General features: G+C 42.3%; 1 protein-coding gene and 1 long non-coding RNA gene across 3 annotated transcripts in view; one reads left to right on the forward strand and one right to left on the reverse strand.

The window, feature by feature from the left end:
* The window catches only part of RASGRP3 (RAS guanyl releasing protein 3), a 78700-nt gene extending 64621 nt beyond the window's left edge, over positions 1-14079 (reverse strand). For both annotated transcript variants that reach the window (XM_080685884.1, XM_080685883.1), the window contains exon 1: positions 13953-14079. The gene's annotated coding sequence lies outside the window, so the exon portion shown is untranslated. The remainder of the gene's footprint in view (positions 1-13952) is intronic.
* A 127-nt stretch (positions 14080-14206) lies between these two features.
* LOC308257073 lies at positions 14207-15169 on the forward strand. The gene is made up of 3 exons (XR_013961512.1): positions 14207-14254; positions 14392-14572; positions 14925-15169. It is a non-coding gene; the product is annotated as an uncharacterized lncRNA (long non-coding RNA).
* The last annotated feature ends 8636 nt before the right edge of the window (positions 15170-23805 follow it).

Consider the following 23805-nt stretch of genomic DNA (forward strand, 5'->3'; position numbering starts at 1 on the left):
ACAAAAGAAATCTAGAATTGTGCTTAAGATGTGTGAAGGTTGAAATTCCTGTGACACTCCTGTGTACAGGTCTCAAGATGTGGTTATTTATTCAAATATGGAGCTCCAAGAAAAGATCTGAAATATAATTTAAAATCGGGAGTTATCACCACATGAATAGCATCAAAAGCCATAGGAATGGTTCAGATAGCTTGGGAAAAAAGTATAAAGCTAAAGGACAAGAGGACCCACCTTAAGCCTTGGAAATTCCAACATCTAGAGGTCAGAGAGAGGAGATGAAGCAGCAAAGCATCTTGAGTAGTTGTCAAAGATGCAGAAGGAAAACTTACTGTGCCATGAGGCCAACAGCACATACTCACAGGAGATGAAACCATCAACTGCACTGAATGCTACAAAGAGGTCAAGTAAGAGAAGGATGGAAAGCTACCTGCTTTTAAACTTTTTGCTACAAGGAGATCACAGGTAATCTTGACAAGAGCAGTTCAATGGAGCAGCAGGCAGAAGCCAGGCTGGGGGAGTTGAAGAGTAAATAGAACAAAATGGAGGCAAAGAAACAAAGACATCGTGAGTAGAATATAAGTTTAATGAGTTTGTGTAGCATTGAAGTAAAGAGCAGTTGGTAGAGGATGTGGGATCAAGGGATATTTTTATAAGACGAGAGTTGCTGGAATATACCTGGACTCTAATGGGGATTATCTCATAGAGAGGAAGAAGTTAAAGACTCAGGAGGAGGAGGATATAATAAAAATGAAAGGATGGGTACCAGATGTAACAAAAATAAAGAAAGAAGATGAGAATGGTTGCAAATGCAGATAGAGTCTATATAATTACAGTAGTATGGGGAAGATGAAAGAGAATAATGTAAATAAGAGACACAGAATCACCAGGTTGGCAGAGGAGTTTATCTAATCCATCTGCTTCTGATACCTGCAGTTCTCCTTCTTCAGTTTTTGAAGAGAAAAGAAGAGAGAAGTGAGCTCTCCAAGTCCCAGAGGGAGATGTCCCAGGATGAACCATTCCCTGACTAAGGATCTAATGATCCTTTTCCCAGCTCAGATAAACAATGTGGCCCTAATTCCTTTGATACTTTTCTGCTGGTAAAATATCTGTCTTCCTGCCTGCCAACATTTGATGCTCTTGGGCACCCAAGAGTGCTGTCATCTTGTGTTGTTAACCACTCAGCTTAGCTTTTTGCAAACCTTATTCTGAACCTTATTCTGAAGGACTAGTCATTTTACATCTCATTTTTGCCCTGGTGCCGATGCAGCAGTATTTCATTAAGTGCACTAGGTTATCACTACTTATTGTTCAACAGTGGTTTCAAGAAGAAATGGCACGTGTAAGTCATCTAAATTGTTTTGAAAGCATATTAGAGTGAGATTTGTAATTGATTCACATGGGTCAGGGTTTCTCGACCTCAATACTATTGATATTTCAGATGGATATTTCTTTAGTGGGGGAGTTCATCCATCCTATGCATTGTAGATGTTTAGCAGCATCCTTGGCCTCTACCCACTAGATGCCAGTAGCACTCCACCCCCACCCCCAGTAGTACAGCCAAAAATGTCTCCAGACATCGTCCTCTGGAGGGTAAAAGTGCCTTCAGTGGAGAACTACTGATATAGACTGACGTCATAACATCATACTGGAACTGAAAATGTCAATCAAACACCTAAATTTTTTTTAAGCATCAGAATGTCTACTTTTTTGTGTAGGCAAATGCCTGACAGATGGACTGAATTTTTCAGTTTTTAAATGAATACAAGATATCTTCACCAACAACAAACATTTGAACAAATGCATCTTCCCAGACGTCTTCTCAGCTTGATTTTCAATGCTTGAGCCAATTGGCAGGATTAACCATGGCAGAATATGACTTAATTTAAACATTTCAAAGCTTTCAAAGTCTAAACTTATTCCACACTCTATTACTGATATATTTTGACCTTGTTTTATTCCTTCATCAATCACTTCCAGTTTCATTTTATTTTTGCTGTTTATCATAAACTGCTTGAATGGTTTTTGGAGGAAACCAGAGGATAAATATTTATGAATGCAGACCCCCACTTTTTTGCAATCCGTGAATAAAGAGTTCTCTTTTGTGAAAACATTTTACCTCCTTTCCTATTGCCCAATTATTGGCTTCTCTTAATCTTGGGATGATTCTGTATGGAATGCATTGCCTCTATTACACTTTTTACTTTTAAATCATCCACTACATTGCATTCTCACTCTGCGGAGTAGGTAGGTGTAGGCAAGGAGTGGTGCTCAATGCAAAACTATTGGAAGTGCTTTGTTCTCATATCCGCTCTATCACTTACTGTCAGAAAGCTTTACACTTTGGGGTGCCAATTTCTTCACAATGAAATTTAAAAAAAAAATCTTTATTGTTGAAAGTATTAGGTCTCCCTCCCTCCCCCCATTAACCCACTCCTGTCTTCACATTGAACTTTAATTAACATTTACTGAGAGGTAAATACTGTCAAAGGCTGTTTGTCACTGGTGTGGCTGCTCCATAGCAAAAAGCTTTGAGAATCAAGGGACTTTCAAACAGCTTCTCATTTTTATAAATAACCCAATAAGAATTAGCCCTGAATTATGTTAATCCTTCTTGAATTACAGCCTTTCCTTTTGCCAACATAAATGTATTAAGTTTAATTTCTCTTACATAAGATACAAATTCTGCATAAATATTGAACTCTCGTTAATGCTATTATGTCTGATGAAGTGTTTGGGAATGAAATGTACTGCTGACCACAACTTATTTTGAAGAAAAGAAAAGATGAACCAATGAATGGATAGAGAAATGGATAAATGGATAGGTGTGTGAAAAAGCAAATAGAATAAATTGTTAATGGTAAAACTGAATATGGATATTCACTATACATTTAGAACATTTTCGACATATATTGTGAAAAAAATTATTCCATTATTTTAAAATTACCTCTTTCAAATCTTCAGTGTTTGGGGGTTTGGTGAACAAATAATACTCATTAGCCTTTATGGTTTTATAACTATTGAGTATATGGAATCTGAAGAGGTCTCAGTTATCAGTCTGTTCAAGTGATTACTCTGTCTCCTTTAGCATTTTAGATGCTATTCTCCCCAACATGTCCTCCTCATTGCCTCCAGAGTTTTCTTCCCAGAATTCAAGTATATTCATATCACCCTTTTACTTGACAAGCTTTGATCACAGTTAGGAATTATTGTTAATTATGTTAAATATATTAATGATATTGTGGATTTCTTTCAGTGTTTTTTAACATTGATTTTTAGAGAGAGAGAAAGGGAGAGGGAGAGAGAGGGAGAGAGGGAGAGGGGGGAGAGGGAGAGAGAGATAGAGAGAAACATCGATGTGAGAACATAATATCAATAGGCTGCCTCCTGCACATCCCTTGTTGACAGGAATCCAGCCAACAACCTTCTGGTACATGGGACATGCCCAACTAACTAAGCTACACTGGCTATGGCTGATATTGTAGATTTTAAAAAAGAAAACTTACAGTTTAGAAAACATAGGAAAATATTTATAGATGGAATGATGAAATGACGGATTTGCTTCAAAACTGTTATGGTAAGGAAGGAACATGGGTGGGCACATAAAGGAAACAAGATTGGCCATTGAAAATTGTTCAAGTTGGGTATTGAATACATGGGGGTTCATTATATTGCCAACTTCTGTATATATTGGAAATAGTCTATAATATAAGGTGTGTTTTCTTAAACTTTAAACGGTTCTAAAAGATCTGAATGCTTTAGAAGGGCAAACACTATCCTTAACCCTGGAACCACCTAGTCTTTTGAGACTTTCCCCTGGTTTCCCCTCTAACATATCCCTATGATTCACATCTACCAAGTTACATGTTATTCCTGGAATGGATTCTTTCAAAATATAGTGGGGTTTTTTTCTTCTTGAACAATGACTACCAATCCTTTTATACCTAGTCAAATGTCACCAACCCTAGCGAACTTTTCCTGACTTACACTGATATATAGTCATCTGCATAGATGACTTCCATAGAACTCTGTACAAACCTCTTTAATAGAACAAATATATGTGTTGTACAATAATTGTTGTAATAATTCTTAAAATATTGATCTGCTTAACTAGGTGGCAATATCCTATAGGACAAAGTCTGTGCCATTATTCATGTTTGCATAATATGCAGTGCAAAGCATTTGTTTAAAAATACTTGACAAATGAATCAAATAAAAATATTTTGGATTTTTTTTACCTTGTCACCTAAATATAAATTCTGGATTGCACATAAGGGGGTCCCAAAAACTAGGTTGCATTTACTGAGGTTTTATTAATTTTGGGTATAGTAGAATTTCCAAATCTGAGGATTAAAACTCAAAACAATTTCTCAAACATATTAGCCTTTCTTCCACAAACTTGTGAGATAGTATTGCAAATGGTTGCAGAATTTTATGCATGACCCATTTTTCACTCATCCTGGTAGCTGAAAAAAGATAAAACCTCAATTCTTACATCACTGGCTTAAGTCAAACGAAGTTCCTGCAGCTTCCAAAGAGAGGATGGAAGCAGTAGGTCTTCTAAAACACAGAGAATTAAAATAGCAGGAGATATGTCCCCCTGGCCCTGCTTCAAAGTCTGCTCGGCCCTTTTATCTATTAGTAATCGGGGCCCCAAGAAAAAACTTATGAAGTAAGGATGACTGTTCCACTCGATGCCACTATTAAGTCACTTCTCATAAAAACTGAATATAACTTAAAGCAAACTGTCACTGCTGGTTAATCAGCCAGGTCCTACAGCCATGTTCTTTTTTATGTGTCATCATGTGAGATAGAATGATGATTTTTGAGTGTTGCCAGAGGCTTCGCTTTGCAAGAACACCCTGCCCAAGGTGCAGAGCATCACCGCTGACAGAACACCTTGACAATGGGAATGGGTGAGTGTTTTCTGGGCGGGGGGCTGAAAGGAGACTGTAGGATGCAGTCATGACCCCACAGAGTCCTGGGATGCTTCTTTGTCCCACAGCATCCTCCTGATGGAAATCGCTATGTACTGGGCATGACATAATGTCCATGGTTTGACAGGAACAGCAGAATTTGGACTCCACACAACGGCTGCCCTTTGCATAGTGAGCATCAGTTTTTAGCATAAGCAGAGCGAGAGACAGTATGGTTGGAATAGAAAAGACATGCACTCTGTTTCCAGGCAAACTAGGACCAGAACCCTGGCTTCCTTACTCACTGGCTTGTGACTCAACCTGCTCAGAAATTTAGTTATCACTTCTGCAGCAGTGTCAACAATGTCCACCTCTGGGAGCTGTGAAAGTAAACATCAGTTTCTCTCCTCTCCCAGTAGCAGGCTCAGTTGAAATGCCTACCATGGAAGGAAAATAGAGACAGACTCGTCTTAGAATCAGAGTGGCTGGGAACAGAAAGGGATGAGAAATCTCGAGCACCACCCTTTAGACTGAGCACTGTCCTTGCCATAAAAAGAAGGATCTCTAAAGCATCCTGTCAACTCATGTGATTTTGAATGGCAGGCATTCCATACATAGATGAAACACTTACTACTTTTAAAAAAGCAGAACTGAAGTAGAGCTGAATCCAAAGTCAGTCAAATTGAACTTATGATATGAGTTTTCCAGAACCAAATATGGAAATTAGACTCAGTTCTTCTATTTTAAAACTGTTTTAAATTCTAAGTGGTTTCTGAGCTCCAGAAATCTTCATTAACCTGAGATTTGAGAACACTCATCCTTGACAGTCACAGGGCACGCTGTTAGGACGGCTGGAAAAGGACATGTGTTCTTTCCAGCTCCCTGATTCCAGGTGGAAGGAGTTTGGAAAATCAGGTCGGTTGGTTTTACAGTGTGTAAATTCCTAAAAAAAAATAAATAAATAAAATAAAAATAAAAATCCCTACTGCTATCTCCTCAAAGTGAACTTATGTAAAAGACCCAAAACAAAACAAAACAAAACAAAACAAAAAATACCCCAACACCTGAGCTCAGCCATTTTGAATTGCTGAACGAAAGGAAAATTATTACTTTATCAAAACTTAAGCCCTAACCAGTTTGGCTCAGTGGATAGAGCATCGGCCTGGGGACGCAAGGGTCCCAGGTTCTATTCCGGTCAAGGGCATGTACCTTGGTTGCGGGCACATACTCAGTAGGGGGTGTGCAGGAGGCAGCTGATCGATGTTTCTCTCTCATCAATGTTTCTAACTCTCTATCCCTCTCCCTTCCTCCTTGTAAAAAATCAATAAAATATATATTTAAAAAAACTTAATAGAGGCAAAACTCAATGGCCATTCTTTAGCTCTTTCCTTCTTTCTTTCTTTTTAATATGAAGTCTGATTCCATGGCAGCTTCATGGGCTCATTGCCTTCCTTTTGGCCAGTTCATCAATTGCTAAGGTTTCTACCTCAGTACAGATACCTCAGAGGGGAAAAAAAAAGAAGCAGTTACAATCACTTGCACATTCAAATGCAGTTACTAGTTTGCAAATTTTTCTTCATGAATTTGCATGCCATCCTTGCGTAGGGACCATGATAATCTCTGTACGGTTCCAGTTTTAGTGTATGTGCTGCCGAAGCAAGCACTTGTCTGCAATTTCTGAATTAAGCAGCAGCTAAGTAGTTACTAACATAAATTTCTGGAATTCACTATGTGGACTAAACTGTTATTTTAGTTATTTCCCCCTTTACTAGTTCTCTCTCAAAGATTGTACCTAAAGTATATTCAAAGATGATATGCTGAATACACATAATACTAAAGCAAATCAATGGCATAAAGACCCATTTTGTGGGCTGGGGATAGGTCCACCTAAACCAGTGGTCGGCAAACTGCGGTTCGCAAGCCACATGCGGCTCTTTGGCCCCTTGAGTGTGGCTCTTCCTCAAAATACCACGGCCTGGGTGAGTCTATTTTGAAGAAGTGGCGTTAGAAGGAGTTTAAGTTTAAAAAATTTGGCTCTCAAAAGAAATTTCAATCGTTGTACTGTTGATATTTGGCTCTGTTGACTAATGAGTTTGCCGACCACTGAGCTAAACAATAGTAAGTTAAGTATAAGGATAGGGCAACAGTTGACAAATAGGGAAGCCTTTCAAAAACAATCTGATCACTGAGAAACTTAAAAGATGTTGGGATATCTGGTACATCAGTCATTCATATACTTAGCTCAATTCTCCACTTACAATAGAGGCATCAAAGCCTATATGACTTCAAATTCTACAGACTTTTATCTGGGAACCTTTAAGCCACCATTTCATTTTCTTCTCTTTTTTGGAAATTTTCTTTTCCCTTTTGTTCTCTTGAAAGGTGCAGATTATTACAGCAGTCACCAAAGGAAAAGGCTCTTTGAGTCGGTTCATGAATTAAATGTCTTTCAGGATTTTTTACATTCAAAGAAGACTACCCTTTCACATTCATACTCCAAAAAGAGCTACTTTAGAAAGACATACTATAATAGCCGCTATTATCATAAAGCTGTTCACTTGCTTCCACTTCCCCCGCCCCCACCCCGCCCCGCCTCTAAGCCCTGGCCATGACACCGTGCACTGTAAAATCACCTGCATCACACAGTCATTTTTACGACCTTGTCAACATACTGATAATGCTTTACACAATGAACCGGACTGCCCCAACAGAAAGTTGACTAGTAGTGCAGATTCTCAAGTATGTTAGCAAGCTAAGACCTCACAGTTGTGGGCAGATAACTTTGCAGAGGGAAATGGTCACAGTGGACCCGGTTCCCATGGGCATAAGGGCACTGTTACCAGGCAGAACTTCCAAGAACGCTGATGGTTTTGTTGGGTAAGAGGAGTGCTGGATGTCACATTTCTTTCTTTCTTTTTTTTATTTAAGAAAACAACCAGATTTCTTCCAAAGCTGCATATTACATAATGCCATATTTGGTTTGACTCCAACTTAACCACATTGGGTCTGCAGGGGAAGAAAATGACCACTAAGTTCCTTTAAAAAATTACCCCAGGCAAATACTATTGTGTCTGTAACTAAGCTAACCCTGTTTCTGAAGCCAAGTATCCATAGGCTTGGAAATACCATCATTGACATGTGTGAAATGGCATATCATGAAATCAGCCATTCACTTAGCTTTTGTCCAGCATAAGATAATACAAATTATAGCACTTTTGATCACAAGGGACAATTTCATAGGTATCATTCAGAGTCGGGAGATGGGGGACTTAGCAGAGCTGTGCCAGTTACTGGTTCCATGACCATGGACAAGTCACTCACTTTCTCTCATTCTCAGGTTTCTCACTGTAAACAATAGTGATGTTGGCCTGTCTTTTTCATAGGATTGTAGCAAGTGCAAAATAATGCCTCACACCATAAAATTCCCATATAAATGCAGGAGTGTGTCTGCCCAATACCATGGATTGGCTCAAGGAAGATCAGAGCACAGCGAACCTATATACCCAGATTCCAGAGATACTACTGTGATTGTCTAAAACAGCAAATAAAACCAGGCTTCCAAATCCATCCTATAAAATAAAGAGGTAAATATGCAAATTGCCCTCACTCCGTCATGCCATCACAAGATGGCTGTGCCCACAGCAGAGGCAGGGTTCCCGTAACACAAGATGGCTGCACCCACAGTGGAGGTGGGGTTCCCATAACAAGCGATCAGCAGAGACCTGAGGCTGTGTGGTGCCGGGCTGGGGCAGGGGACCTGAGGCTGTGTCCCCTGCCCAGCAGGGCTTGAAGGGGGACCTCAGGCCACACCCCCCAGTGCTGGGCTGGGGGACCTGAAGCTGCATGCCCCTGCCCCGGCACCAGGCCGGGGGACCTGAGTGTACGGCCCCCCACCCACCAGGGCTTGACGGGGGCCCTGAGGCTGTGACCCCACCCGGCAGGGCTTGACAGGGGACCTGAGGCTGCACCCCCTGCCCAGAGGGGCTTGACAGGGGTGGGGCCGGCCGGATCTGGATCTCGCCCAATGGAGGTGGGGCCAGCCGGGTTTGGGTCTTGTGCAATTTCGAGGTGCACGCGGATGGGCGGGGACTTGACTCTGGGTCCCTGGGTGTGCCGCAGACTCTGACAGGAGGAAGGTTTTCATACACATTTTACTAATTTTCTTTCATCTCTGACACTTCTATTATAGAGAAAGGGCAAATAGAAATATTAAAATATTTCCTCTAATTAATTCCCTTTTAATGTGCACGAATTTTGTGCACCAGTTCACTAGTCTATATACATAAAAGCCTAATATGCAAAGTGTCCCCTCGGGAGTTCCACCGACCGGGAGTTCAATCGCTCACTATGATGTGCGCTGACCAGCAGGGGGCGGCGCAGAACAAAGGGAGGCCCCGGCCAGCAGCCGGCAGCTGCTAGGGACCCTTCCTGTGCATGCATTTTGTGCACTGGGCCTCTAGTAGAACAATAGAAATGTGAAATGCAAACACGTAAACACCTCTAAGAACTGGATATGAGCAATTCATATAAAAGGAAAGAGGGACCGCAGGAAGTTAACTCTTTGGGAGCAGGTTCTTTGGAACGCACAATCTGGCCAAAACAAAGAAACAAAGCAAGCCCTTCATCATGAAGCTTGTTTCCTTCTCCTAAAAGCTCCTAAGAAAATAATCACAATTTTGATTCAAACAAGCTCTGAAGTATGACTTGTGAACTCTTCTATGGTTTTGAGTCCATCTTATGTGTCTCCATATAACACCCACTGGACTGTGCCAATTGCTACAGAAATAAGCAATACCCAGCAAGGATTGGAGGTAATTTCCAGTGGTTTTGGTTTAGCAGACTGTATTGCTGATCAGACGCTTGGGTTCTTAGTTTTAGAAACATCAGGCAGGTGCAAAGCGGGTTAAAAATTCCCCTTTCTTGCTATTAATACCCTGATCTTCAAAATGTGTCATCTTGTCATAACAGCCTTGAGAAAACATTAGTAACTTTTTCACTGACATCCATGAATGGTCTGCTTACTTAATTTTCCTCCTGATTAACCAAAGGGCCCTCTGCTACTTACGAATTACTAGGGCTCTTTTTCAGCGCCAGCCCTAATCTGGACATCTCACCATATGGAGGACTGTGGAGAGCCCGATGCCATTTTTTGAAGGGTTCAAGAAGTAGGTTTCTTAAAGGATTCTGGCTGACGACCCAGGAAAGCCTCGGGTTCGTGACTCACAAGTGAGAGGGCCTCTTTAGATATGCAGCAGGCAGCGGGGTGAAGCTTGCCATTGGCAAAGGCGGGTGCAGGCAGCCTCCCAGGCCGCAGAGAGGTGCACACCTGTCCTCCCTCCCCTGCCACAGCCAGTCCCCTGGCCCACAACCACCCTCACAGCTCAGAACAAAGCCAAGGAGCAAACAGGGGGAAGGGTTGCATTACTTCTGGTCATAAACAACAACAGCCTCTGTGGACAACCAACCTTCCAGGTTGAGTCACTAGAAACGGGTCTGATCATCGTTTTATCACCACGAAGCAGGCTATTTGGGGTGGGGCCTGGGTGGAGTGGCGGCCCTCCAGAGGAAGGAGTGACAGGAAAAAACGGAGGAAAGGGCCAGAGGGGCCGTGAGAGCAGTGTGCTCGGGGCAGCAATACAGCTCTGTTGCTGTTCTTACCAATGGGAGGCTCTTTGCTGAGCTGCTGTAAAAGAGAAAACACCGCCCGTCATTGACTACAGAGCTCCGGCTTGGACTGTCAGGAGGGGAAACCTCACCCTTCCTGCCATGGAGAGTTCAAAAGGGCCCTCGCACACATGTGTGCCTAACTGTATTGCACTGAACTCGTCGCATTTGCATTTCGTCGTGGGATTTTACATTTAAGTATGTGCAATTAGCATATTCGTCCCACTTGTAGTTTTTAATGTGTTCAGGTTCAAATACAGCCTCTTGGCTAAGGGGTCTCTGAGCTTCAGTTTCTCCAGCTCTAAAACTGGAATGATAATAGAGAGCACACAGGCTTATTGGGAGGGTTATGTAAAAATGAACATGACTGCTTAGCATGCCATCTGGTATGGGAAGTGCACAATAAATGTAAGTTAAAGTTATTAGTGTTCATGTTATGATGGACAAGTAGCAGAAGCTGGGAGCTCTCTTCTCTGGCTCTGCTGCTAACTGGCACTGTGACCCAGATACATTTGCTACAATTTCCTCATCTTCATAAGAAGATGGGGGAGGGTGGGTGGGTGGGAGGTAATCAACCAAAGACTTTGAATGTATATATGTATAACCTATGGACACGGACAATTAGGTGGTGAAAGCCTGTGTGTGTGTGTGTGGGGGGGGGGGGGGGGGCGGGGAGACAAGGGCGGGGGCAGACTGGAGAGGGTTAATGGGGGACAAAAAGGGACATATGTAATACTTTCAATAATAAAGATTAAAAAATAAATAAATAGATAATAAATAAATAAATAAAGGAATTAGATTGTACCTTCTAAGATTCCTATCCAGACCTAACTAAACATCTTGGACTCGATAGGCTATCTCCATGTAAAACAATTATTTTTATTATTTTGTTATTAGAGGCCTGGTGCACGAATTTGTGCATGGGTGGGGTCCCTCGGGGTGGCCTGCGGGGATTGGGCCCCAGCTCGTGCCCCAAGGCTCACAGCCCCAGCTTGCAGTCCCAGCCTCGCAGCTCCGCAGCCCCACCCGGCACCCCACTGTGGCCTGGCGCTGGCCCCTCACCTGTGGGATGATCGATCAGGGCCGGGCCCCCTGCCCGGCTCCCTCAGTGCCCGGGTGGCAGCCCTCCCCCCCTGCTGCCGCCATCTGTGTGGTGATCAGAGGGGTGATCTGGCCCCCGCTCGCACCAACCTTGGCCTGGCACCACCCGCTCACCTGCTTCACCATCCCGCTGCAGTCCTGCTCTCGTCGGGGCCCATCGGGGCCAGCAGCACCTCCACTGCCGCCCGCCGCCAGCCCACATCGCCGATGCCCGTCATGTTCTGCACCACCCCGTGGTGGTCAGCGCACATCGTAGCGAGTGGTTGAACTCCCGAGGGGACAATTTGCATATTAGGCTTTTATTCTATAGGAGGATTATTTTGGAAGTCAAGGGATCACTGCTGTATTTTTTAAAAAAAATCTGCAGGCTTTCAAACATTCAGCACTTGAATAATTCAAAGGATACCACCCCATTTCATCTGTGGGTGGCTGTAATACTCCAGAGACACAATTTCACTGGACAGTTCTCCTCCACTGTCAGCCTGCGGAAACAGTGAAACTATGCCGGGACCCACTGAGCAGCCGCGCCTGCAGTCAGACAGGGAAGCCACGGGCCACATGGGCACAGGCTGACCCAGCGACCTCACACACCCGGCACAAAGAGGAACAAAGACGTTGGGAACACTTGTTCTCATCAAACACACTGAGCTTTGTGGATTCTTCAACATGTTAAGGAAAAGAAGGGAGAGACTAGACACATGAGCCACTTTTTCAGACGGGGTACCCGAAACTGATTCCTTCCCAGATCTCTGGCCGGTGTGGGACTCAAGACCAACGATGTAGGGGTAAACGGCGTAGAAGCAGCACGCGGTGGGTCATTTTCAATCCATTCTCTACACACAACATGGGGAGGGGGACAGAAATGGCAAGAAAATCATCCAACCTGAGCATCCATGGCAGGCCATCCGTCACCTGGGGAAACACATCAGGGTGCCCCGGGCTTGCCACAAGTCAAATAACTGTTTGGTAACAATTCACTTGAAACCAACCACACTCTGGCCCCCTCCTCAACATCCAGTCATCCCAGAAAAAGGAACTTGCTGGGTTATCTCCCCACAACACTCTGATTCAGAGGCTGGTCACTTCCAGAAGTTTATGTCGATTCCAGGTTCTGCCCTCTCCCTTTTCCCTTTTCCTTTCTTCTTAAGGATTCTTTTGTAAAATTGATTTCAGAGAGAAGAAGGGAGAAGGCGAGAGAGATAGAAACGTCAATGATGAGAGAGAATCATCGATCTGCTGCCTCCTGTACGCCCATTACTGTGGATCGAGCCCACAACTCAGGCATGTGCTCTGACTGGGAATCGAACCGTGACCTCCTGGTTCATGGGTCGACACTCAACCACTGAGCCACACTGGCTGGGCTTAAGCATTCTTTTGGTGTCCACCAGGAAAGGGTAAAAGTCCCCAAACAGCAGCTCTGTTCCAGGAAGGGACTGCTGGGTGGCTCTCCCCAAAGTGAGCTCCAGTGTTGCCCAGGGAACCAGAGAAAGAGCAGGTCCCCCCAGAGTTGAGCATCAGCTTCAGGCAACAGGGTTATAATCTGGGGCATAAACAAGGAAGCAAGACTCTGAGCATCGTAAACACACGAATGCTCCCTTGTCTAAAATAAGGAAGATCAGAGGCAGCTAAAAATTTCAGCTTTAAAGTCAGGAAGGTGAATTAGCTGGTGGAAGTAGAAAGCACGTCTGAAATCTAAATCCGACTTCTAATCTAAACCGACATGCCATGTCGTTAGTTTTCTGTATTGCAGATTTGCTATACACAGTTAAATGAGACAGTCTTCAAAACTGACACACCACTGATCATCTTCAAGTCAGACATACAATAAACAAACAAGCCATTTCTCAAAACACTCTCTCTCTCAAGTTCCAAAGGTAACACTGATTAAAATCAAATCTCCACACACTTCAAAAGCTTCTCTCGTTCGTGACCTGACTCTTGGCTTTGAACCTAAACACCACAGACCATAAAAATCCCGGACACCAGAAAATACACCTTCTGTTTTCTAGACAGGAGCTGAGCAAGGTGCCCCATTCACCCTTAAAACTAGAAAACACCGCAGCTGAAAATAACAGGTTCTTAAAAAAATGTTTTAAAAATGAAAATTCCTATTCATCACCGGTACAAATAAAATGCCTCCTTTTGTGCCAGAGGGAAACAAAAATCAAAATGAAGAACTGTCAGTGGCTTCACACACACACACACACACACACACACACACACACACACACGCACACACACGCACACGCACACACACGTTCTCCAGTTACTTACTGGGGCAGTTTGCGCGGGGTGCACCCTGCCTGCCCAGCTGGCAAGTGCCGGAGCGCCGGGAGCAGCTGTTTCCTTCAGGCCGGGGCTCTGCCTTCATCAGTCACATGAGCCTCCTGATAAACATCGCCGCGGTGCCAGGAGGTCAGAAACCCAACATCATGATTCTCCCCATTCGCAAACCCTCCCCGAAGCCCGCGCTGGCTCGGCCCTTTCATTAGCATGCAGAGCAGCCCCTGCACCCTGTGTGTTCTTTTAGCCACAAGCCCGCACAGCTGATAAGTCTCGCTGGAGGGCAGGTCACGGCAAGTGGAAAGTTGATGTGTTTGTGTGTCTGTGAAGGGAAGGAGGGAGGGGGGAGGGGGGAGGAGGGAGGGGGGAGAGGCTGGCAGTCCCTATGCTATCTCATCTCACTCAAGTTTTCCCTGGGGCTCCGGACCAGCAAGAAGGCAGCACAGCCTGGCACCGCAGGTGGGAGCTGCTCTCCCCTTCCAGGGGCCCCGGGGGAACCTCAACCTGTCGCTCCATCTCGGTTTCGTTCTCTCAGCACCCCAGGCTCCCATCTGGTGGGAGAGGCACTGACTAGACAGAGTGGACTGTTCTGAGGAAGGCAGAGGAACAGGGTGAGATGGCTGAGGCTTAACTTCAACACCGCCAGGGCTGGGCCCGGGGGCTGAGGTGGGAGGGGGTGATGCCAGGGCATCTACAGAGCTCATGGAAGTGGCTTCCGGTCCCTGAAAACAAACTTCCACACAGTGATCTGTTGGGTTGCGTCCACATTTGGGGACACAGGAGAGCAGATGAGGTGATTCCCCCGAGGAATGAGAGTGAAAAGAGAAATTATCCTGAAATGTACAAAGCACGGGACAGGTGTGCTGGGAAGCTGGGCCCACCACCCATCCATCCCAGAGGGGGGGCTTTGTTGAAATCCTACTTCCCGCCACCGCTCATTTTCCCACCCCGCCCCCTCTCCAGGGAAAGCCCTTGGACTCTGACTTTGGATGGTACCTGACCTTGGACTTCTTGGTAGAGTAAGAGTGACACTTCCCAAAACCAGCGCCGGAGCAGGGTAGAGTGCAGATATGACGGTCAGCGCACTTAGCAACATGAACATCTGAAAAGTTTGCAAAAGCTTAAAACACCCCAGGGGATTTCTGAGCCCTAATGAGCCTGTTAAACTGTCACCCTTGATTTTTAATAAATGAGATCTTAATAAAGGCGCCTGTGTGGGCAATTTTTCATAGATTTACAGCATGAATCAAACCAGAAGTTTCCCTCCATACAAAGGATAGAGTGTTTTTTTCCAAAATAACAGAAAAAGACCCAAAGACCTCCGGTCTAGCCATTCTTTTAGGGGACTAATTGGTTGTCAACATGTGAGAGCCCAATGTGCAAATGGGAAATTTTTTTTGCAGTTTCATAACAGATCCCTTTTTAAGGATTCAAAGTTAGCAATAGCAATAAACAATGAATATTAAAATACAATGTGCTAAAATAAATACCGCCGTCGTAAACATTTCTCCTTGTGTGCTGACGTGAGCAATCATTATTCAGAAACAGAAAACGAGGCCTATTGAAGATCTGAGATATTATTTTGATTTATACATACTTTGTATTTACACAACAGAAGCCTTTCTGACCTTATGGCATCCATCCATCACCTTATTTTCAACTGACGGTGTTAATTATTCTCACAATCCATTTCACACCACGTGGCCAGAGACTTCTTGAAACCCTCGGATAACCCAAACAAAACAACAGCCAGGGACATGGCAGCCTAGAGACTCTCTAGTTCTATTAGCCAGGAGGGAGGGAGGGATCCTGATCTCACCTACAAGGCAAACTGTAACGCAGACCGAGACCCTGCCCCCTTCCATGGGTCTGACAATGACACCCTCTTCCAGCCTTGCACAGTAACAGGGAGACCCCACTTCCCTGCCCAGTCTGCCTACAGGTACCAATCATTTGCTTCGACTCAAAAAGAGGGGCTCTCCTCCTGTCAGAGGCCATCCACCCCTGGGCTTGTCTCCCCCGGTGACTCCCACCTGCTCAGGACCCTTCCTCCAACAGTGCCTTCTCCCTGTCCGCTCACCCTTCTCACGATCCAAACATGCTCGGGTTGTTTTTATGTCCTAAAAGCTTTTTTTTTCTCCTTTGCTCCCGTAATTACTGCCCTAACCCACTCATTCCCTTCACACCTGCGCTTCTGGAGAAACTTCTTGTCTCCACTGTCTTTCATCCCAGGTAAGATTCAACCTGCTTATACTGTAACATCTTCTTCACACTTCACTGGAAATGCTTTCTCAAGGTCAACAAAGACCAAGGTTAACGGACTCTTTTTTGGCCTGTATCTTCCTCATCCTCTCGGCTGTATTTGGCCCATCTGACCAAGCACTCCTTAAAATGTTCTCTGTGGCTTCTTAAAATTGACTCCTACCTCCTTCGCTTCCTATGTGGACTTTTCTTCTTCCTGCCCTTTAAATGTGAAAATCCCCTCTCTTCTTTCTGTTCTCTGACATCTCTCATATGTCTTATTACCGAATGACTAGGGTGGTTTCCTAATGGGTCGCCTTGCCTCCAAAAACCTACCTCTGCCTTCAACTTAACCGTTGTTGTTTTTAACACATTTTGTACTGAAAGTCTTTGGGGGCCATGGTGGTATCTTAGCCAACTTTGTATGCCCAGAACCTGTGACAGGCTCATGTAATGCCTCTTTTGTACATTCCATGGCTGTGGCATTTCTTACTCTATGTTATAATTACGTCTTCATGTGTCTATGTTCTATCCAGACTTTGACAATCTTAGAGCAAGTTTATGACTTTACTCATTTTGAAAGTTTACTCATTTTATAGCCTGCAATGCCTAATGCTGTGCCTGCCATGTAGGGAACAGATAGCTGAAACAATGCTGAATGAAAAAAGGAATAATTAAAGAGAAGGATCTTTTGTCTATTCCTTTAAGAAAAGATATAAGTTTGCAAACACTGATTTCATATTAGGCCACTGAAAAATCTCCCCATAAAAGAAATTATGGCCTCATTCTATGACCACACTGTAACAAAACTATAAAATAATTACAAAAGTTTAAGTTGAAAAAGAGCCAAGCTCTTAGAAAATTTTTGTAAGTCTTCTTTTAAAAAATTCATTGATTGGAGAAGAAATAAAAAAGGAAATTACAGGATGCTTAGAAGTTTTTAATAATGAGAACACCACATACCAAATATTGTGGGCAGAGCCAAAGGAGTTAATTAGAGGCAAACTACCCCAAAAAGATGTTGAAAAACAACAGATCAATAACCATGGAAAAATGTAAAAGTTATTGAGAAATTGTTTCTAAGAAATGTTCTTAGTCCAAATTACTTGCACAATCAAGTTCTCTCTGATTTTCAAGCCACAGATAATTTCCAAACTATATAAGATGTTCAAGTGGACAAAAGTAACAGAAGCTAACATAATACGTGTGACTTAAAACAAACTGCTAAAGCATAATAAAGGAAACCACAGACTAACCTCATGTATAAACCTTAGAGATGTAAAAAGATAGCAGTATTAAGGAATGCATTAGCATAATGACGAAAACAAGTCAACTGAAAAAAGATTTTGAATTAGCACAATAGGTAATCTTGAAATGTCTTCTGATAAAATTCAATATTACTTTTTTTAATTAATAAAATGGAGTTAGAATTATTTTTAGCATGCTGAAGTTACCTGTATCAAACCAAACACAACATCAGAAACAAGAAAAGGCTACTCACTGTCACTACCATTTAGCACTGTTCTGGGCATTTGAATCATTACAACCAGACAGGAGAAAGAAACTAAAGAAGAATTATGAGAAAGTAGGAGACAAAATCATCCAACTTGTACATGTTACAATCATTTACTTAATAGAATCAACTTTTTTTTATTGTTGTTAATCCTCACCAAAGGATATTTTTTTCCATTGAATTTTTAGAGAGAGTGAGAGGGAGGAAGGGAGAGGGAGATGGGAAAGAAGAAGGGGAAATAGAGTAAGAGAGAGAGAGAGAGAAACATTGATGTGAGAGAGACACAACGATTGGTTGCCTCCCATCCCCACCCTACCCCCAACAGGGGACAGGAATTGAACCCACAACTCAGGAATGTGCCCTTGACTCTTCGGATGTGGGGCCCTGTGCTCTAACAACTGAGCAATACTGGCCAGGGCAATAGAATCAACTTTTTAAAAATGTTTGACATAATTAGCAATGTCAGTGAGGTAAAGACACAAAATAAACACACGAAATTCATATAATTTTCCAAATAACAGCCAAAAACTGTTTTAAAATATAATGGATAAAATCTCATTCAAAGTAGCAACAATAACAAAATTTCTAGGAATAATAAAAAGTGAGTATTTTAAAAATGTATAAAACTCTATGAGAAAATAGACAGATTTCAATAAATTGAGTTATACAAGTTTCTAGGACTGAAAGACTCAACATTGTAAAGGTGTCGATTCTCTCCTATTTAATTTCTAAATATAATTAAATTTTAGTTGAAATCCAAGAGATGTTTTTAAACAGGACAAAAAAAGAAACCCTGAAGTTTATTTAAAAGACTTTAAAAAATTGAATTTAAATATTGAATTTGAAAATTTTTCTAAATAAAACTTTAGAGAACAACAAGGAGAGGGTACTAGGTATTAAATAGGCTGAAACCATCAAAAATTAAAAGTTTGAGCCTGGTTCCAAAAGAGGCAGAGCCATGGAACAGAACAGAAAGCCCAGAACACAAGATCTACATTAAAATGTTTACTTCTTAAATATGGTATTTAAACCCAGTGGGGAAAATGAATTATTCAATAACTGGTCCAATAGTTAATGACTATGAAAAATAAAGATGCAGTTATACCTCAGACCATACAAAAGTACATGCCTAGTGGGCTAAAGAGTTAAAGGGGAAAATACAACCACAGGCAGACTTGAAGAAAATCAGGTGACTGTTTTTATAATCTTAAAATTTTTAATCATAATTAAATACGTGTATCATGGAAATTATTTTAATGATGATCACCAAAGCAGAAACTATAAAAATTTTTTTAAATATTTAAATGAATAAAATGTAAAATTCATGTATATAAAAAATAACCCAACTATAACCAAAATTGCCACAAATGATAAAATGAGATTTAAAAAGGAAACCTATACAGTAAAGAGTTAATACTTTTACCACACAAATAGCACTTATAATTAACAACTGAGCAATAGTTTTACCATAAAAATAGCATTTATAATTCCCGTTGTTGGCCGGAGGTTTGGAAAACGGCACCTTCATACTCTGCTAGCAGGACTGTAAATTGGTACAATATATAAGAAAGATAATATTGTAATACTAGAAGCCTGGTGCATGAAATTCGTGCAAGGGAGGGGTCCCTCAGCCCAGCCTGCACCCTCTCAGAATCTGGGACCCCTCAAAGGATGTCCAACTGCCTGTTTAGACCCCAAACAGGCAGTTGGACATCCCTCTCACAATCTAGGACCACTGGCTCCTAACCGTTCGCCTGCCTGCCTGCCTGACCACTCCTAACCACTCTGCCTGCCTGCCTCATCACCCCTAACCACTCGCCTGCCTGCCTGATTGCCCCCAACCACTCTGCCTGCCTGCTTGATTGCCCCTAACCACCTCTCCCTGCCTGCCTGATCACTCCTAACCACTCTGCCTACCTGCCTGATCACCCCTAACTGCTTGCCTGCTGCCTGATCGCTCCTAACCACTCATCTGCCTGCCTGATTGCCCCTAACTGCTCACCTGCCTGCCTATCGCCTCTAACCACCTCTGCCTCAGCCCCCACTGCCGCAGCTTTGTCTGGAAGGTCGTCTGGAATGACGTCTGGAAGGTCAATCGGCTGTCCAATCTAATTAGCATATTACGCTTTTATTACTATAGATGTTGCAAAAGCTTTTTAAAATATGTGTACCCTTTAGTTCTGAAGTTTTTGTTCTAGAAATATACCCCAAGAAAATACACGTGAAAATGGATTTTCACGTGTATAAGGATGTTTCTCACAGCATTGTTTATACTAGGTAAAACTTAGAAACAATCCATGTGAAAGTAGGCTTTTCTATTTGTGTGTTAATAGACAGAGCCTATGATGACCCTCAAAATGCACTACCAACATAAAAGAAGCATTAAATTGCTTATTCCCATATTAATTTCTACAAGGGGCCAGGAGTGGGGAGGAAAGTATGAGTAAGGCTTTCCGTATTCTGGAAAGCTTGGCTTTAAGTCCATGAAAAACTGGGCATATAGACAAAAAGCTTTTTGTGAGCCTCAAATCCAAGCCACCGTGTTTGAGTTGAATAATTAGAACACATTCATAAGAGGTAGCACTTTGCAATCATCCTATCTAATAAAGAGGGAATATGCTAATTGACCATCACTCTGTCACAAAGATGGCTGCACCCACAGCTGAAGCCAAGTTCCCATAAGGAGGCTTAACAAGCAATCAGCTTGTTATAAAATAATGTTTGAACTATACTAACACGGAAAAATATTCAGCATAGATTAAGTGAAAAACACAAGTACAGAACAGTTAATCAGTATGATCTCATTTGTCTAAGAAAATATGTCGACATTTGTAAAAGTCTAAAACGTTACATATCAAATTTTAATAGTGGTTATCTTTGGGAATTGGGGATCACATACAGGTTTTCCCTTGTTTATGCAGATCAGCTTTTTTCCTGTTTCTATGATAAATGTTTATCAGTTGTTCCTTTTTAACTGAGATCTTTTTTATGTAAGAAAAGACATACTAGACCTACAATCATACTTCAATACTTTAATCATCTACACAAAGAGGAATAAGACATTGGTAAGAAATGAAGTAAAGAAAAAAGGACTCAGAGCAGAAAGGCCTGGCCATCCATTAACAAGGCCAGACTCTTCCTCTAGACCAGTGGTTCTCAACCTTTTTAATGCTGTGACCCTCTAACACAGTTCCTCATGTTGTGGTGACCCCCAACCATAAAATTATTTTTGTTGCTACTTCATAACTGTAATTTTGCTACTGTTAATGAATCGTAATGTAAATATCTGTGTTTTCCGATGGTCTTAGGCTCTACAGCAGCGGTTCTCAACCTGTGGGTCGGAAAACACAGATATTTACATTATGATTCATAACAGTAGCAAAATTACAGTTATGAAGTAGCAGCGAAAATAATTTTATGGTTGGGGGTCACCACAACATGAGGAACTGTATTAAAAGGTTGAGAACCACTGCTCTAGACTGTCTCAGTTTTCTAATGTCCTGGTCCTGGAACCAATATTTGATAGCAAGTCACTGGAAGTGGTGGAACCATAGGTTCAAAGCATGCAGGAAGAGGGGGGAAGCATGGTCTTGATGGAGCACCTGGATTCAGTTTCTCAGAGACGTCCTGATGGACCTTTGTGCCTATTTGAGGCATTCCCTTCAGTAGAAATTCCCAAATAATATCTATCCATCCCATGCACACATGGTCAGGTAGCATGAACCTCCCCTGCCCGCTGAGGCCTCCTGAAGCTGCCCATCCATGCATCCACCTGGTTCCAAAGGCTAACCATGCCTCTCCAAGTTGGCGACACGCCACCTGCTGGTCAATTTCAGGTACTAACTGCCATATCACATTGCCCCCCCACCTTCCTTTTCTAGGAGGACCTTTCACGCAATATTACTCTCTTAAATAAATACCAGTCACAACCAGTTATCGTAAGAGCTGTGCTAGCGACAAGCCTGTAACAAATAGAAAGAAAAAATGGTGAAATAACCAGAGAATAGAGCTTTTAATCCCTAAAGACCTTGAACAAAGCAAATCATTGTCAATACATGAAAAAGTAGTGTCTGTGTTTGATGTACTTTGCATTTGGGGATTTGCCAAGCAGGTGACAAAAATCTCTGCTCTCCAAGTTTATAATCTCTCCGGGAGAAAAGCCACACGTAAGGAATAATAATTACCTATCATAACAATTAGTACCTATCAATATTATAATGTACTACATTGATACTATATAACAAGCTAACATCTGTGCACAATGCTCATTTAATTCTCACAGCAATGCTCTCAGGAGATACTATTATTACCCCCAGATGACCTTCGTGAGATGAACTAGCCTGCTCACAACAGTAAGCAGCAGAGAAAGAGAGGAATATGAATGTAAACCTAGGTCCGCCTGACCCCAAATCTTGCACATTTGCCCCCCAAATGATTTAGTAGCCACAGAAGTTTTCATAGACTGGCTCACACTTCTTTTTAATTGAACCGGCTTACCCTCAAGCACAACAGCCAAGTCAATGGCTTGCACTTTGGGGTCTAACCATTGGTAGGACAATAGTTGTTCCCTGTCACTACCCTTCGCAGATGTGTGGTATTTCAGCCAGTGACACCTGCGAAGTGGTGGTGGCACAGTCTGGTAGACTGAGGGGCATTTACAACATTGTTTCGGTGGATAATGCCTTCTATGGGTTAAACACATGTTGAGTTCCAAATAACTGATACACAAACAAGTGAACCTTCGCAACATAAGCCATTTATAACCTGGAGATGGGCTGTATAAAAATAAAAAGGAGAATGAATAAGGAAGACAGCCTCTACCAGAGGCGGCCTCCACGGTGCCTCCTCAACCCAGTAGCCTGCTCCTTTCCTCAGTGTCCCTGGAGAAACTCCCAAATTTCTGGACAAATCTGTCCAGATTAAAGACAGACTTCCACATTAAGTCTCTTTTTCCTGTTTTCTATCTCTTCTCTTTTCTTTCTTCCTTTTTGTAAAATTTCATTTACTTTTTAAAGACACATTTCAGCCCTAGCTGGTTTTGGTTCAGTGGATAGAGCGTCGGCCTGTGGACTGAAGGGTCCTGGGTTCGGTTCTGGTCAAGGGCATGTACCTCACTCGGCTGCAGGCTCTGTCCCCAGTAGGGACCATGCAGGAGGCAGCCAAACATGATATTCCTCCCTCATCGATGTTTCTATCTCTCTAGCCCTCTCCCTTCCTCTCTCTCTAAAAGTAAATACAAACATTAAAAAAATAATAATAATAATAAAAACACATTACATATTAGTATAGTTGCATTTACTTAATCTAATTCATTTCAATTCACCTTTATGGCTGCATTTTCCTGTTACGATCAGCTTCTTTGATTAGGCTAGATTTCTAGTGAAAGCTTCATTCGGTAAAACATGAGAAGGAACATTTAGTATTCATGGTACAAAGCACCTTTAACATAATTACTTACATAATACCTTTTTCCCCTAATAGTTTTATTTCAAAACCTTGATTTGACAGCAATTTTTATGACTCTGTGAGGATCTCACCCCTATGAACCACAGGCTAGTGGTAAAGTTAATCTGAATCTGAATCTTCTAAAATGCTACCACTGTTCCAGAAGTCTTAGTTCTTGAAAAGACTTGCGTGGGGAAAAAAAAAAAAAAGCCCCCAAGGCTGCCCCTGTGCCTTGTTCTGAGAATCATTTAGTTAATCAGAAGATAACAGAAGAGCAGTTTTCAGGTTAGATTTCCTTTCTATTCAAGTTTCAGCATCATCACCCTTTCAAAGCTGAAAAGACAAAACTGATTCAGGGATAAATGAGGCAAAGAAAATATTTAAATTTATTTTTTCTCAAAAAGTGTGATCGCTAAATGTATGAGTTGGGTCTTCATCGGAATCACAGGAAAAGCGCAGTTAGAAACTTTAAATCCTCTTTTTCTCCTAGGCCAGTGGTTCTCAGCCTTTTTAATGCCGCGACCCTTTAATACAGTTCCTCATGTTGTGATGACCCCCAACCATAAAATTATTTTCGTTGCTACTTCATAACTGTAATTTTGCTACTGTTAATGAATCGTAATGTAAATATCTGTGTTTTCCGAT

Source organism: Plecotus auritus (assembly GCF_963455305.1).
Source record: "Plecotus auritus genome assembly, chromosome: 8".
NCBI lineage: Eukaryota > Metazoa > Chordata > Mammalia > Chiroptera > Vespertilionidae > Plecotus > Plecotus auritus.